Source organism: Microcaecilia unicolor, chromosome 3, assembly GCF_901765095.1.
Source record: "Microcaecilia unicolor chromosome 3, aMicUni1.1, whole genome shotgun sequence".
Classification (NCBI taxonomy): Eukaryota; Metazoa; Chordata; class Amphibia; order Gymnophiona; family Siphonopidae; genus Microcaecilia; species Microcaecilia unicolor.
In genome coordinates this window covers 353,527,021-353,544,221 of record NC_044033.1, presented here as the reverse complement: position 1 = coordinate 353,544,221, position 17,201 = coordinate 353,527,021, and the positions used below count along the sequence as shown (strand labels likewise).

At 46.3% G+C, this 17,201-nt stretch overlaps 1 protein-coding gene across 5 annotated transcripts in view; it reads left to right on the top strand.

Annotated features, from left to right (window-relative positions):
* Positions 1 to 17,201, top strand: part of MAP7 (microtubule associated protein 7) — a 317,468-nt gene that overhangs the window by 111,397 nt on the left and 188,870 nt on the right. The gene's annotated exons all lie outside the window — the stretch shown is intronic.

Genomic DNA, 17,201 nt, shown 5'->3' with positions numbered 1-17,201 from the left:
GATAATAATCAAAACAAGGTTCAAGGTTCAACTTTATTTCATGTAACATAAATTGACAATTAAAGTCTTAAGTGGTTTACAAAATTAAAAGGATAGATAATTGAAAGAAGAGAAAGGAGAACCACACAAGGAGACTAGGTTGCAAATGTTCAAATTATAGGGAAGGGGGTCAGGAAGGAGATCATTAAACCCTATACAGAAACAAGAGGAAGGGAGGCAGTGACAGAGATAAAACAAAACATCAACAACTATAAGTTAATTTATGATGGTCAGGAGTGGTGCTTAGATGGCCACTCCACTACTGTGGGACTGATGCAAATGTTGGATGGATTTCTATGGTCTGTTTTCCTGGATATGACAAGACAGATCAGGATGGGCTGGAGTGGGTTTCGACAGTAACTCTAGTAATTGGGAAGTAGAGCCAGTGCCAGGTAGACATTTACTGCCTGAGCCCTAAAAATGGCAGGGACAGATCAAGAAGCGAGTATTTTATACCGCATTCAGATCATATGCTATAAGTACAGGTGCAGTATATCTCAGTGGAGAAGGGGAAGATATTGTAAAGTGGAACTTAGTGAGTAAAATGTTGTATTATTTCATTGTTGGTTCAAAAAATGAATTGATAATGAATGTTGCTGTTGGACATACTGGATGGACCACTGTGGTCTATTATATCCCATCATTTATTATATTACTATGTCATTATCAAGTTTGGTAGAAAATATTTCAGAATGAACAGCTGTTTGGAAATAAATCATGGTATTAGTGAAATTTCTTTTTTTATTTGGAACATTTATGTATAAGCACATATTAAACCTTTCCATACCAAGTTAGCCCCAAAGACCGTGGCTGCATGTGCTTTGACCCTTACTCTCCCAAATCAAATCCACTGAAGAAGTTTGGTCTCAGATAGCCAAAGCATTAATCATCTTTGTTATGGAGCACTAATAGACTATTATTTATCCATTATATTTATTTACCATTTTTCTAATGCAGCTTAAGACAGTTTGCAAAGGATACCAAAAACCCTCCAACAATCAACAAAACCAATAAAACACAATGATACAAAAAATGATCATAATGAAAATTAAAATACTAAAGTAAAATACCATGTCTTAAATAGTTTCCAGACTCATAAATAATCATCTGATTCTTAGTGTCAGCTCCACTGTTCTGAACCAATGAGTGCTATCCCTTCCTACCAGAAGGTGGAGGTAGAGAAAATTGAATTTTGCCAGTGACATCACCAGCATCAGCAAAGGTGCTCCCTAGAGCAATCCAGTATTTTTCTCTACCTTCAGCAGATGGTGTCCTGTCCCTGTCCTAGGTCCCTGCTCTGCTAGCTGTGGCCGCTCCCAAGTCACAGTCTCAGGACTGTACCTGGTTGAGCTTGGAGCTTGGGTCTGAACCCCCAGTTGCACTTCTTAGTGCCACTCTGTGAGGTCCTGCGGGACCTTGCCTGAAGGGTGCGGGTCCCCACCCCCACCCCTCTTGCCTGTTTACCCTGTTGGGTGTACTCTCACTCCCATGGGCTCCCTCTGCAGCAAGGAAAAAATAAGCAGAGTGGAAGAAAATCCAATTCAAGAAACCAGTCAGAACTCACGTGAGTTCTGACTGGTTTCTTGGATTGGATTTTCTTCCACTCTGCATTTGTTTTCCTTGTTGGATTTGTGGAAGGTGTGAACCCCTTCTTTTTTCTCCCTCTGCAGCACCCAGGCTTTCCAAAAGTGCCTTCTTCGGCAGCACATACACTCCAAAAAATAAAAAAGAAATCAGTTGGCCTGACTAGCTTTATGCCCTTTGTCATGGGCTAATGCTTTCCTTGTCATCAAGCAGATGCAGCCATTACAGATGGGTTGTGTCCATCAACCAGCAGAGGGAGATAGAGAGCACACTTTTTTCAGTGCCTCATACCAGCTTGCTCCACTGCCTCTCTTCAGTATTCTCTATCTCCCCTAGCAGAGTGGCTGCAGCTTCTCCGAGCTCCATCTAAAATCTGCCTGGAGGTTGCTCCTGTGCTTTTGCCAGTTGTTAGCAGGGGTGTTGGAGGCTATAGCAGCTTCACTTTAAAGGCACCTAGGTTCGCCCTTTCCCTGCCTTACCCATACCTCCATGGATGTGGACACATTGCTTAGCTTTCCCTGTCCTTCCCCACCAACAGTGGATGCAGGCACATAGGTTCGCCCTTTCCCTGCCTTTCCCACTCACCTGAGCCTCCGGAGTTCTATTTACATCTGCTTTCCTCACAGCGTTAAAAAAAAAAAAAGGAACAGAGGTTTTTCCTTGCCTTTTTCTGTGGGACCGGAGCTGTGATACTCGGTCCAGTGAGGTAAGAGTGTTTTCTGACTCCGGGGTGGGCCCGCGATCGGGGCGATTTTGAATTTTACCGCCGTTTTCGGCGATGGCTGCAGAGACATTAAAGCGCTGTTCCAAGTGTGGCAAGCGCAGATCAGCAGCGGGGCTCTGTAAATCGTGCTGTACAGACGTTAGAGCTGGCCCGAGCATGGCGAGCGACGATTCTTCGTGCTCTGAGCTGGCAGCGGGCGCCATTTTGAATTTACCACATGGCGTTACCTCCGCTGAGACGGAGAGTCCTGAGCCCGGGGGGAGGCCGTGGAGTGAGGCTGATATGGGAGCTACTAGCCCCGGCAGAGATCCGGGTGCCCAGGGTGAGTTTTTCTCCCCTGATTTTGTCTTATTAATGCATAAAGCATACATGCTTAAAAGAGCTCTCCCACAAAGCCCGGCATGGGCCTCTTCTAATGCCCCCCCCCCGGTGGATTCTAGCCTGGGTATGCCCTCTGAGGCGTTATTCCCTGATAATTGGCAGAATATGAAGCGCAGAAGGGCTCATTCCCCTTCAGAGAGTGTTGCACCTCCATTTCCCCCCCCATGGTCGGGCTGCGAGGATTCGGAGGACTCTGGCAGGCCTTCATGGTCTGAGGAGCCAGAGTCTGGTGCAGAAGTGACTCAGGATCTGGACGATCCCTCCGCGGTGAGGATTTTCCACCTTGATGAGCTGCCAGCGCTTATTTCTGATGCCCTGCAGGCTCTCTCTATTGAGGACCCTGCCAGTGGCACAGCCTCCTCTGTGAATCCTAGGATGGCTAGTACCAAAAAGCCTGCTCGAGCCTTTCCTTTGCATGACTCCATCCAAGAGCTTATTTCGGCTCAATGGGCTGACCCCGAGGGACCTTTGAAAGTTTCCAGGGCTATGGGGCAATTATACCCTCTGAGTGAGGAGCATATGGCTCGCTTTGCTATGCCTAAAGTGGATGCCCTAGTCACAGCTGTGACAAAGAGAACTACCCTTCCTGTTGAAGGAGGTGTTGCCCTGAAGGATATTCAAGACCGTAGACTGGAATCAGCACTTAAACGGTCATTTGAAATTGCAGGTCTCACTATTCGGGCATCTGCATGCAGTTGTTATGCTGCTAGAGCCTGCCTGGCTTGGTTGCAACAGGCAGTGGAACAGCCCGGTGATGGAGCGGAGCCCTTTTCAGATGTGGCTCCGCGGATGGAGTCGGCCTTGTCCTTTCTTGCTGACGCCCTTTATGATATTGTCAGAGCTTCAGCTAAACACATGGACACCCGAGGAGTCGGAGTGGTCCATCAACCGCCTAGAGTTGAAAGCGGTGTTTCAGGAGCTTCTGGCCTTTCAAGTGACCCTGGAAGGACTGGCTGTCAGGGTGATGTCGGACAACACAACAGCAGTGGCCTACATAAATCGACAAGGCGGCACTCAGTGCAGAGCTCTAGCCGCGCAGGCCGAACAAATTTGCCACTGGACCGAGCTGCATCTACAGTTTCTGTCGGCAGCTCACATTGCAGGTCAGAGCAACGTGCAAGCCGATTATCTAAGCAGGCATCAGATCGATCCAGCGGAGTGGGAACTTGCAGATGAAGGGTTTCTTCAATTATGTGCCAAGTGGGGCAAGCCCATGATCGATCTAATGGCGACAAGCACCAATGCCAAAGTCCCATGCTTCTTCAGCAGACGGAGAGATCCTCGCGCGGGGGGGTTGGATGCCTTGGCTCAACCCTGGCCTCCTGAATGTGTTCCCTCCGTGGCCCTTGATAGGGCGAGTGCTCCTGCGGATTCGGCTGCATCCAGGAGGTGGTTCTCATCGCCCCGGCTTGGCCCAGGAGGCCTTGGTATGCGGACCTCCGACAGATGCTCGTAGAGGATCCCCTTCAGTTACCTCTGCTTCCCAACCTGTTGTCACAGGGTCTGGTGACCATGGAGGACGCCGGCCGATTTGGTCTTATGGCCTGGCGATTGAGAGGCAGAGGCTATTCCAATAAAGTAATTACCACTCTCCTGCAAGCCCGCAAGCGTTCCACTTCCGTGGCTTATGCCAGGATTTGGCGCCAGTTTGAAGTCTGGTGTGATTCCAGAGAGATCACACCCCTGCGGGCTCTTGTCTCGCCGATTCTGGACTTTTTGCAGGATGGTGTACAAAAAGGCTTGGCCTATAATTCCCTGCAGGTGCAAGTGGCAGCGTTGGCCTCCCTGCGTGGCAAGGTTGAAGGCGTGTCTTTAGCTGCTCATCCGGATGTGGCACGGTTTCTTAGAGGGGTGCTTCGGCTCCGTCCTCCCGTGCGTGCACCTTGTCCAGCTTGGAACCTGGGGCTAGTGCTGAAGGCCCTTCAGGGTGCTCCCTTTGAACCACTTCGGCGTGCTTCAGAGAAAGATTTGACACTGAAGGCCATCTTTTTAGTGGCCATTACTTCGGCGAGACGGGTGTCAGAGCTCCAGGTGCTGTCCTGTAGAGACCCTTTTCTGCAATTTTCAGAGTCCGGGGTCAGGGTTCGGACCGTGCCTACCTTCTTGCCTAAGGTGGTTTCAGCGTTTCACCTAAACCAACCTATTTTCTTGCCCTCCTTTGTCGAGGAGGAGTTTCCAGAATCTTTTGGGCAATTGCACCTGTTGGACGTGTGCAGGACTCTGCTGCAGTATCTGCGAGTTACTAACTCTTTCAGGACCTCTGATCATCTGTTTGTTTTGCTATCAGGTCCTTGCAGAGGGTCTCCAGCGGCTAAAGCCACTATTGCCCGCTGGCTTAAAGAATCTATCTTTTCAGCTTATTTGCTTGCCGGCCGGCCGGCCTCCGCCTGATGCCTTTAAGGTGCATTCCACTAGAGGAATTTCCTCTTCTTGGGCTGAAACTGGAGCACTCTCTCTTCAAGAGATTTGTAGTGCAGCAACATGGGCTTCTAAGCTCTCTTTTGCCCGACGTTACAGGCTGGATGTGGCTGCCAAGAGGGACGCACATTTTGGAGCGCAAGTGCTGGCGCGTGGTGTGGCTTGTTCCCACCCTATCTAGGGATTGCTTTGATACATCCCATCTGTAATGGCTGCATCTGCTTGATGACAAGGAAGGGAAAATTAGGTTCTTACTGTGATAATTTTCTTTCCTTTAGTCATAGCAGATGCAGCCATGATCCCTCCCTGTCTGATGCTATCTGCTGTAAATCTATTTCAGGTTCTGTTCGTGTTTCCTGGAGATTCCGTCCTTGGGAGAAAGTCGGAAAACAGTCTTCAGGATTCTTGTTCAATTAAAGGAGGATGACTTAATTACCTCCAGTTTCATGTTTTGGAGGATGAGTTTATTCCCTCCAGTTATGTCTCAGTGGAGGATGAGTTTATGCCCTCCGGGAGGATGTTTCATTCCCTCCATTCTGAGTTAATGCCCTTTGTTGTAGGGCCATCGTTCGCTGTGAGGAAAGCTCATGTTATTCCCATTGCGGTTTGCTATACTGCTTTGGAAGCTTCAAATACTGAAGAGAGGCAGTGGAGCAAGCTGGTATGAGGCACTGAAAAAAGTGTGCTCTCTATCTCCCTCTGCTGGTTGATGGACACAACCCATCTGTAATGGCTGCATCTGCTATGACTAAAGGAAAGAAAATTATCACAGTAAGAACCTAATTTTCCCATAGTAAAGAGCTAAGTAGGGTCTATCCCTCTAGGTGCACCCAGAGAGAGCTGGGGACAGCAGAGATGCTGGAGACCTGGGCTGAGGTAGTCCAGAGCAGTCAGTCAGGCCTGCGTCCATCTGCCATGTGGTAGAGCATGCTGTGCGGCCTTTATAAAAATAATCCATTATCCCTGCTCAGCTGCTGGTTCTAATGTTTAAATATGAACTCATTCAGTCTGTCTCATTTCTCTCAGTGAGCATTTTACATGTGCTGTTCCCTTACCTCCTTCAGCGCAAATGGATTAATTTCTGTCTCTCACAGTATGCCTGCCAAGGCATATTGGTAGTTAGAATCCTCTTTCAATTCACTCAGACTGGGAGCACATATTCAGCAGACTGCTAAAACCTGTCGTTTCTTTAATCACTAAAATTCATCCCTTTCTGAGCACCCCAAAACCCTTATCCATACTTATCACCTTATGCTTAGACTATTGCAACTTGCTTCTCAGAGGTCTCCCACTAAGCCATTTCTTTCCCCTTCAATCCATTCAAAATTCTGCATTACTTATATTCTGCCGATGTCGCTGCACTCATATTAGCCTTCTCCTCAAGTCTCTTCATTGTCTCCTTATTCATTTCCACATACAGTTTAAACTCCTCTTATTAACTTACAAGTGCCATGGGCGTAGTTTGTTGCATTTGGGGGGGAGGGTGTGGCTTTGAACATTTGCATATCATTTGCATATATACATCTCATAAATATTCATTATGGCTATTAAAAAAAAAAAAAAAAACAAGTAACACATACATGCACCAGACTAAAATGCTGAATATGAAGCCAGCATATCAAAAGCAATAGGGCCAGACACTTTATGAAATAACATAAAACCCTACAAAAAGACACTCAAAACCTATACAGAAAACTACACCCTAACCCACTTATGAAAAGACAGTTCTATAAATATTACACTGGACTCTAGAGCACCAATATACCTGCTACTGGAAAACTGGAACAAGCTGGACTGTTACACATTCCTACAGAAACACTATATGCTAGCAGAAACCATCACCTCAGTCATATATAGAGAACACGGACAGACCCTCATGTGATACAAAATTGGAAACCACAAAAAACATGCCCACAAAAACTGAAATATAGATCGCTTCAAGAAAGCCAGACTCTCTAAGCGGTGAAAATACTGGTAAAAGAGAAACAGAAATGTATTTTCTCCTGTACTCTGCAAAATACAATAAAAGAAAAAAAAGTACATTTTTTTTGTTACATTTGTACCCCGCGCTTTCCCACTCATGGCAGGCTTACATGGGGCAATGGAGGGTTAAGTGACTTACCTAGAGTCACAAGGAGCTGCCTGTGCCTGAAGTGGGAATTGAACTCAGTTCCTCAGTTCCCCATTTTCACAAAGCAGACATATCTTAGTCCTTAAAAAGCATTAAATAAAAATAATGTTTTCTACCTTTGTTGTCTGAGCATTCTAATTTTCTAGTTGGGCTGGTCCCTGTGTTCTCCTAAATTCTTTTCCAGGTTGACTTTTCCATTTCTTCACTCTTCTCTTGTCTTCTTCCTGTCCTTCTCTGCATCACTGATCTTTCATTTTACATTTTTCCCCACTTTTCTCTCACTCTTTAGTCCTTAGTATCCATCTACCTACTGGCTTTGACCATCTCCTTCTCATTCTCTCCCTTACTCAGTTTCCTAAATTCCTCCCCTATCTTTCAGCCACCTCATTAGTCCCCCATTCCCATACTCTGTAGTCACCCTATTTGCTCTCATGTACCCTGTACTGCAACTCATCACCCTATCGGTTCCAGCTCCATCAATGTCTCTCCTTCCTTCCCTTGCCTCTAAGGCCACTCTTCTGTCTGTTACCCTATACCCCATGCCCAATTGCTTCTCTTTCACCGTCTTTTTAACCCCTTTCCACCCTAACACCCCCTTCAGAGACTCGTCCCCTTCTCCTATACCGCTCATCAGTACCCCAATCCCTTTCAATGCCTCTTATCCTCTCTCCAGTCTCTATGTCATTCACGTTATATCTGAACCCTCTCCCACCCCCCAGTCCCATCCATCTCCTGCTCCTTCCCTCTGCTCACCACCCCTCCCAGTCCCATCCATCTCCTGCTCCTTCCCTCTGCTCACCACTCCTCCCAGTCCCATCCATCTTCTGTTCCTTCATCTGCTCCACCTCTCCCAGTCCAGATTACACACACCACCTCACCTGTGAGGTCCAGGATTGCGCAAGCACATATACACTCTGAGGACCGGGATCATTATCCCCTCCCCCTCCTTTGGTCTGCTGCCTTCGGTCTACCCTGGAAGTCTTCTCTTTAACTTCCTGTTCCCACATAGATGGGACCAAGGGACGCTGCAGAGAGAAGGCTTCTGGGGCAGTGCAAAGGCAGCATGTATACATCGCTAACTCTGCTGGGAGCCCAGAGAGATTGAAGACACAGCGCTGGAGGGAGGGAAGAAGGGAAGGTTAGAGGAATCCTGGATCTTGCAGGGCTTCAGGGTGGGGGTAGAGGGATCATGGATCATGCATGGCTTCAGGGTGGAGGAAGGTGGAAGAAGAGAGGGAGTTCGGGAGATGTCGAGGCAGTGCAGGAGGCGGCAAGCCATTTTAGGGGAGCACCCCCTTGCCCCTCCCAAACTACACCCATGACAAGTGCATTCACTCTGCAGTTCATCAGAACCTCTCCACTCTTCTCTCTCCCCCTACATTCCTCTCTGGGAACTTCATTCATCGGGTGACTCTTATCTGTACCCGTTTCCTCCATTGCCAACTCCAGACTCTGTTCCTTTTATCTTGCTGCACCATACGCCTGAAATAGACTTCCTGAATCAGTATGTCAAGCTCCAGCTCTGGCCATATTCAAATCTAGGCTTAAGGCTTTTTAAGACTGCTTTTAACTCCTAACTCCTATTCACTTGTTCAGTACCCATGTCTGTTTTATCATTCCCACCATAAGTAATTCCCTTATCCCTTATATGTCCTGTTTGTATATTGTGGGCGTCCTGGTCCCTGAAGACTGGTTTGAAAACCACTACTCTATATTATTTTGAAAAACTTCCCCTAATTCCCACCCACAGTCTGACATCACATGGTGCACAGATGTAAGTTCCACGAAAATATGCTTCTACATTTTAAGGTAACAGCAGTAAGTTGATGAGGATCCACAGGCAGACCCAGATGCTGAGAGCAGCAGAGATGTGACACATACATCAAAATGAAAACTGCAGTGTAAACATAGCTTTGTCTTGCCACTCAATTCTTCTTCAGAAGTCATACTCAAATGTGTGTAAAGTCAACATTGAGAAGCTACCATTACTTACACAGAACTGATGATGAAAATTCCTTGAGCAACCATGAAAACATCTTTAATATATGAAAGGGAACCGGTTAAGAAGGTCTTGTGTGAATCTCTTTGTAAGAGTCACTTGCAAAATCATGCCACATCTCATTTTGGTATCTGTATTAATGTGAAGGATAGGAAGTATTGTACTTCCACCATTTGCCAGAAATGTATCCTTAAGACAGATTGATGTCATGTGGTGCACAGTAGAGAGTTGCATGGGGACAGAATTTTCACCCATCCCTGCCCATCCCCAATTAAATCTAACCCATACCCATTAAGATCCATTTCATACCCTACCAATCCCCATAATTAATCTCTTCCATCCCCACCCATACCTGCAGGAGTCAAAGCTATTTACTTGCCCACAGACTCCAGTAGTTTTTTTTGGATGGTATTGACTATTCAACCAATGCACATTGGGAAAAATAATCCAAATCATAGTTACCTGATGCTGGATTCCATCTTAGGAGTCAGCACTCAAGAAAACATCTAGGTATTATTGTAGACAATACGCTGAAATCTTATGCCCAGTTGCAGTGGCGGCCAAAAAAGCCAACAGGATACTAGGAAAGGGATGCAAAGTAAGACCAAGACTATTATAATGCCTCTGTATTGCTCCATGGTGTGACCTCACCTTGAGTATTACGTTCAGTTCTGGTTGCCATTTCTTAAAAAAGATATAGCGGAATTAGAAAAAGTTCAAAGAAGAGCAACCAAAATGATAAAGAGGATGGAACTTCTCCCGTATGAAGAAAGGCTAAAGAGTTAGGGCTCTTCAGCTTGGGAAAGAGATGGTTGAGAGTGGATATGATTGAGGTCCACAAAATCCTGAGTGGTGTGGAGTGGGTGGAGATGACTCGATGTTTCACTCATTCAAGTAGTATAAAGACCAGGGGACTCTCAATGAAATTGCATGAAAATACTTTTAAAACAAATAGAAGGAAATATTTTTTTTCTGAAAGAATAGTTAAGCTCTGGAATTCATTGCCAGAAGATGTGGTAACAGTTGTTAGCTTATCTGGGTTTAAAAAAGGTTTGGATGAGTTCCTAGAGGAATTGTCCATAGTTTGTTATTGAGATGGACATAGGGGAATCTACTGCTTGTCCTGGGGTAGGTAGCATGGAATGGTGCTACTAATTGGGTTTCTGCCAGGTTCTTGTGACGTGGATTGGCCACTGCTGGAAGCAGGATATTGAGCTAGATGGACCATTGTTCTGACCCAGGATGGCTATTCTTATGTTACGTTCTTGTGTAAAATGACAGAAATATTAAAACACAACAAAATTAAAAACAGATTACAGATTCTAAAACAGCACACTCAAATTAGTAAAATCACATTGTTTTCATATTTTTTGACCTGAAGGATGCAAGGAAAATGCTAAAAATGCAGCTGGATCAATGTGTTCCAGTGACATCATCAGACGTCAGTGATGTTATTGGACACTAAAACATCGGGGGATGACTGAAAACAGCCTCCATTGTATGTAAATAGATCTCATGCAAATTCATTGGTGAAATTCTGAAAATTAGATTGGGTTGTGGCCCTCGTGAGCCAAGCTAGCCCACCCTTGCCTTACTGCCTCCAGTGGAGAATAGTTCAATTAGAGTACCTTTCAACAACCTGGACATGCCAAGTACCAGGCCTATCTCTTTGGATATGGAAATTCCTTCCCCTTCTGAAATAGGAGTTTGATGTCCATATTTTGGCCCCTCCCTATTTCTTCCCAAAACACGCCCCTTTGGACCTACTGCAGTTTTAGACATCTATACTTCCTTTATAAAATTGGGATTTGGACATTCTTGCAATAGAGATGTCTAAAGACCAGTTTTCAGAGCTCTAAAATATGAACAGAACTTCTAAAATAAGGGTTATAGGTACCTATCTGTCTTCATAAAATACTATCAGAAATCCTGTAGAAGTTGAGCCTAGTTTGAAGTTGTAGAAATTATCTGCTCAATCGTAGGCACAAATATTAGCCTGTACTTTAGCAAATATGTGATTGAATCAAAACTCTGCCCATGTTCCAGCCTAATCTCTGAGCACCCATACCGTACAAGTATTGTCAGGCTTGCACCTCACAAGTTTTTATGTGTGACCTAATTTAGTAGAGTTTTTTTTCTCTGTGGAAAGGGTTTATAAGATTTTCCCTCATTATGTTCAAACACAAAAGTATGTTTAAATCTTTTTATTAGTAGTAACACAACAACAATTCAATAAGGAGTACAAATGCAATAAATCCTAGATCACTAGACAGTTTTAGTTTTCTCCCCTTCACCCTCCCTCCTCCTTACTACCCAACTAACATCCCTTATCAATTCTATATTTACCATACATTATTGATGATAACAAAACACATATACTGCGAAACAGATAAAAATGGGACTTCCCCATATTTGGCACATTTTGTGAAAGTTACTCTATTGGGATTAGTCATCCAACTACCTACCCCACCTTCCTCCTCCCCTCCCCTCCCTTCCCTCTTGCTACCTTCCCTCCCTCCCTCCCCCCCTCCCTCCCCCCCTTGCTTTTAAATGGCTGAGTGGTCAGAGCATCCTCCGCTATCTTTCCCAGTGGTAGGCATATTCTTGGGTCGGTCTCTGCCAGCCAGCTTTTGCAAAATTTGCCGCTTTGATGTGTGGAGGAGTGTATTCCAATATCTCTCCCACACTTTCCTGAAGGCAGACGAATCTTTCTCCCCTCCATTGTAGAGAGTATATCCACATAATTCCAGGTGCAATAGCTCTGTCATTTTCGACTTCCACAGCTCTTTGGTGGGTGCTTGCTCTTCCCTCCATTTGAGTAAAATCACTGTCTTCCCAATCAAAACTGCTTTTCGTAAAAATCCAACATATCCTGATGGTATGGGCTTCTCCATAGTGAATACGTCAAACAAAATCAGAGGATTAATCACTACTTTTTGCTTCCACCAGTGGCCAATTTCTGTCAACAATTGTATCCAAAACTGTCTGACGGCCGGGCAGGCCCAAAACATATGTCCCAGGGTTGCCATGCCTGCTCCACACTTAGGACAGTCTCCCGTTCCAAAGCCCGCTTTCTGCGCTCTGATCGGGGCTATATATGCTCGTGTGGCAAACTTATACTGCCGTTCCCACTGCCTGATGAAAGGGACTCTGCGCAAAATAGACTGCAGAAAGTTCTGAAGCATCTCTATTGTAAGTTCTATCCCGAGCTCTCGCGTCCAGCTCTCCGCCGTTGTACAATAGTCAGTGTCCTCCATATTATCCAAGAGGTGCCTGTGGTGAAAACGTAGAGGCACTGTATTTTGAGATCCCAATGTGAGCGCAGTCGAAAGCGTGTCCTGCACATCTTCACTTAAATTAAACGCTCCCAAAGAGTGTGCATAGTGTTTTACCTGAGCATACGCATAAAAGTCTGCATATGGTAAATCAAACTCTCTCTGTATCTCCTCAAGAGACTTGAGTTGTTCCTCTTCATTCAACAGCTGATATAAGTAGCAGATGCCCTTCTGCTTCCAGAGCGCAAACGTTTTCCCCATGGTCCCTGCTGGGAATTCAGGATTTAAACACAGTGAGACAAAAGGGGTAGCTGCTGCCGAGAAGCCATGTCTGCGACACAACCACCTCCACATTGCCCTGGCCGAGCGTATGAACCAGTTCATGGTGGGCATGTTCGCCGGTCTTTTCTTTATGGTATGCAGCAGACAACTCAAATGCGTTCCCGGCGAGAGTGAAGCTTCCAACTGCGTGTTCGTAAATTGACTACTGCCCACCAGCCAATCTCTAACGTGCCTCATGGTACAAGCAATGGTAAGGTATCTAATGTTGAGCAGCCCCATGCCCCCATGCGTTTTGGGTTTATATAGCACTTCCAGAGGGAGTCTTAGGCGCTTATTATTCCATGAAAATTTTCTTGGCATTGCCTTTAACTCCCTTTCCTCTTGCCCTCGCAGGTGCAATGGCAGCATCTGAAACCTATACAGCCATTTGAGGGCTATTATCATGTTATAAAGGGCTATACGCCCTATCAGGGAAAGAAGGCAGGAGCTCCAGATACCCATCAGACGCCTAGCATCTGCTAATAGTGGCCGTACATTTTCTTTATATAGCGTGGACAAATTAACTGGCACTTCCACCCCCAAATATTTCAGCTTTCCTTCTGTCCATTTAAAGGGAAAGGGACCTTCCCATTTACGTCTGGTGGTATCTGTTATTGGGAGTACCAGAGACTTGGATAGGTTTAGCCGGAATCCCGAGATTTCCCCATACTGCCCAATCTCTCTCAGCAAACAAGCTACTGAACGCTGCGGGTCATCGACTAACAGCAGCAAGTCATCCTAATAATTTTATTTCTTCTCCTCCCGTCTGCATCCCTTTGATCCCCGGGACTCTCCTAATGATACATAATAATGGTTCTAGTGCTATCAAGAACAGTAAGGGGGAAAGTGGACAGCCCTGTCTTGTTCCTTTCATGATCTGGAACTCTGCGGTTCGGATCCCATTCACTACTAGTCTTGCCCTCAGGTTTGCGTATAGCGCCTGTACGACTTTCATGGCCCATCCCCGCATTCCAATCCAATGTAAGGCCTCATACATGAAGTGCCACACCACCCTGTCAAAAGCGCACTCTGCATCTAGGCTGATGACAATGCCCTTAGGTGTCCTCTCAGGAGCTTCTATCATGGCTGCTATCAGTTTCCTCACATTAATCACAGAGTGCCTGCCTTGGACAAAACCTACTTGCTCTCCTCCTATTATGGATGGTAACACTTGTGCCAGCCTCTCTGCCAGGACCCGCGACAAAATTTTAATGTCCACATTTATTAATGATATTGGCCTATAGGCCGCCGGGTCCGTGGCATCTCTCCCTGGCTTCTGTATTAAGCTAATCAACGCTTCATTAGCGTATCTGGGAAACTGTCCCTCCTCAGTCACCTCTTCATAGAGGCTCATCAGTGGGCCTATTACCTGTATTTTAAGCATCTTATAGAATTCTCCGGAAAACCCATCCGGGCCCGGAGCCGAATGCATCTTTAATGCTTTTAAGGCCTTCATCACTTCCTTGGAACTCAAAGGGGAATCCAGAAAATCTGTCTGTTCCTGCTCTAACTGTGGGAGTCGTGACTGGTGTAAATATTTCCTGATCTTATCGCGCATCCCCGATCCCAAGCTTTCTTCTGAGTATAATCTTTCAAAATGCTGTTTAAAAATATCTGCAATCTCCTCTGGCCTAGAAGTATATTTCCCAGTCGGACTACGCAGCCTAGCAACAATAGACTTCCTACGGGTTCCTTTGATTAATCGTGCTAGCATACCTCCCGGCCGGTCTCCATATTGACTAAGGTTATATTTACGGACTATTGTTGCCTTCATGTACCTATCTTGCAGCAGGCTATTTAACTCTATTCGTGTTTCAGTCAGAGCCTCTAAATTAGCCTTAGTAGAATTGTTCGCATATCTTCTCCTAGCCAATTTGACCTTCCTTTCTAGCTGTACTATCTTCTGCGTTATCCTGCGGTTCCTCCTGCTAACGTATGCAATCACCTCCCCTCGCATTACGGCTTTAGCCGTAGACTAATAAAGGCCAGGAGTCTCTACATGCTGTTCATTATGCTTCGCAAATTCTTCCCATTTTTGTATGAGATGTTCGGTAAATTCAGGTGAAGCATAAAGATATGCCGGAAATCTCCACCCTCCCAGTGTGCGGTAGTAGGGCTGGGCCTCCACGTCTACCCAAATCATGGTGTGGTCCGAGACCTCCTCCGGGCCTATCTCAGCCTCCACAATCCGTGCAAACAGCTGCTGTGACACCAGAATGTAATCTATCCTGGACTGGGTTCCATGCACCCTCGAAGTGTGCGTGAAACCACGCTCTTCCTCATGTAACAATCTCCAAGGGTCCACCAAACCCAGTCCGTCACAGAAGGCCTCCAGTATTCCAGACCCATAGGCCCTCCCCTCCCGTAAGCGTCCCGTTCTATCCAGCAGGGGATCTATGACCTGATTCATATCTCCAGCCACTATTATGGGGTCCGTTCCATGTGTCTGGCACTGTGCAAAAAGGTCCGCGAAAAATTTTTCCCACCAGTCTGGGGGGCATAAACTGCTACTAGTAAATAGCTTTTCCCTTGCAGATTTATCTGTACCCCCACATAATGGCCCTCAGTGTCAGCAAACAATATCTTAGCCTGTACTGCCACAGTCTTACTTAACAGAATAGCCACTCCTCCACGTCTTCCCACCGCCGGTGAACAAAACACCTTACCTACCCAGCTTCTTTGTAGTTTCTGGTGCTCCTCTAGGGAAAGTCTCGTCTCCTGTAGGCAAGTCACTCCCACCCCATGCCGCTTCAGGGCACTTAGAAGCTTTGCTCTCTTAACTGTGGAAGTAACCCCGCCCACATTCCATGATATCAGTCTTGTATTCCCCCTTAGTAGATTAGCCTGTATTCTCAATCACAGTTAGGATGGTTAAACTGTCTATATATTCCTTTCCCAGGGGTCCCAACCTCCCCCCAGGAATTTGTTGTTCTCGTGCATGGCCCACCCTGTGGAACCTCCATGTTAATATCTGCCGTTGCACCAGCTGTTCCTGCTGACTCTTCCAATCCTGTACACTCAACCACTCTTCGCTTCCACTTTGTATTCCTATCTGCCCTTTCCCCTCCTGTCCCTCCCTTCCCCCAGCCCCCATCCCAAGTTCCCCATCCCCCCACTGAAACCTATCCCTGTAACCCGGACCCATTATATGTAGATGGGCATAAGGGGCTTCCCGCCTCCCCCTCTGCCGTAAATGTTAACTCTCTTTTAATACTGGAAATTAGCATGTCAGTTCCTTATGATAAGCCTCTCCATGTAATGGCAACAGTACCTTCATTGAATGGCTCTCTACAGCAATCATCCTTTGTCTGGAGTCTGTGTTTCAGCCTGCCCAGATGTCTCCATGTCTTTAACATACTTTTGTGCCTCCTGAATGTCTTCAAATATTCTCCATCTTCCCTCATGTTTTACTTTCAAAATTGCAGGGTATAGCAGCATAAAGGTTACCTGTCTCTCGTGCAGCTTCTGGCATAATGGCGTAAATCGTCGGTGCTTTTCCTGTAGGGCCGCCGAGTAATCCTGGAATATACTCATTGGATGTCCTTCATACCGCAGCTCGTTTCGCTTCTGATGAAATCCGCGCAGAATCTCCTCTTTGTGCACATAATTGTGCACTTTAATTATCACTGTCCGCGGGGTCTGTCTTCCATCTTGTCGTCTGCCAATGCGGTGTGCTCTCTCAAGGCAAAGCTTTCCTGCGCTGTCAGACAGCACAAACTCCTCTGATAGCCATGCTTCTAAGACTGATGAAAGCACTCTATCATTTACAGTTTCAGGCAGCCCCACTATCCGCAGGTTTCCACGTCATGACCTATTCTCAAGGTCGTCTAGCTTCTCTTTTAGGGTTTCCACTGTGGCGGCCATGTTTTGGAGCGTAAGCTCCGTAGACCCCGCTGAATCTTCTATCTCTGATACACGGCACTCCAATTCCCCTGTTCGTTGCGTGGTGTCAGTTTGCTGCGCCTCCAGGTTAGAGACCTGCATGTATAATTTCTCTAATTTTGAGTCTATTGCTGCACTTACTGCCTCGGTGATCTGTTGTAGTTGCTCCACCGTGAAGGACACACTTCCGCTCGCCTGCTGCCCGTCATCGACTCCGCTTGGCGCCTTAGTTTTGTCTTTGTCTTTTTTTGGCCCTCTGCTCGCCATTGTACGTGCTGGCGAGTTCAGATATTTGTCTATGGAAACTTGCGCTGCTATTGCACAGCTTCTGAGGCTTCGCTTCCCTATATTTCCAGTTTTTTAATGCGTTTTAAGGAGCCAGGGCCTTGAAGGACGCGGGACCACGTCTTCCTCTCTTCAGAGCATCACGTGACCCCCCCCAAACAC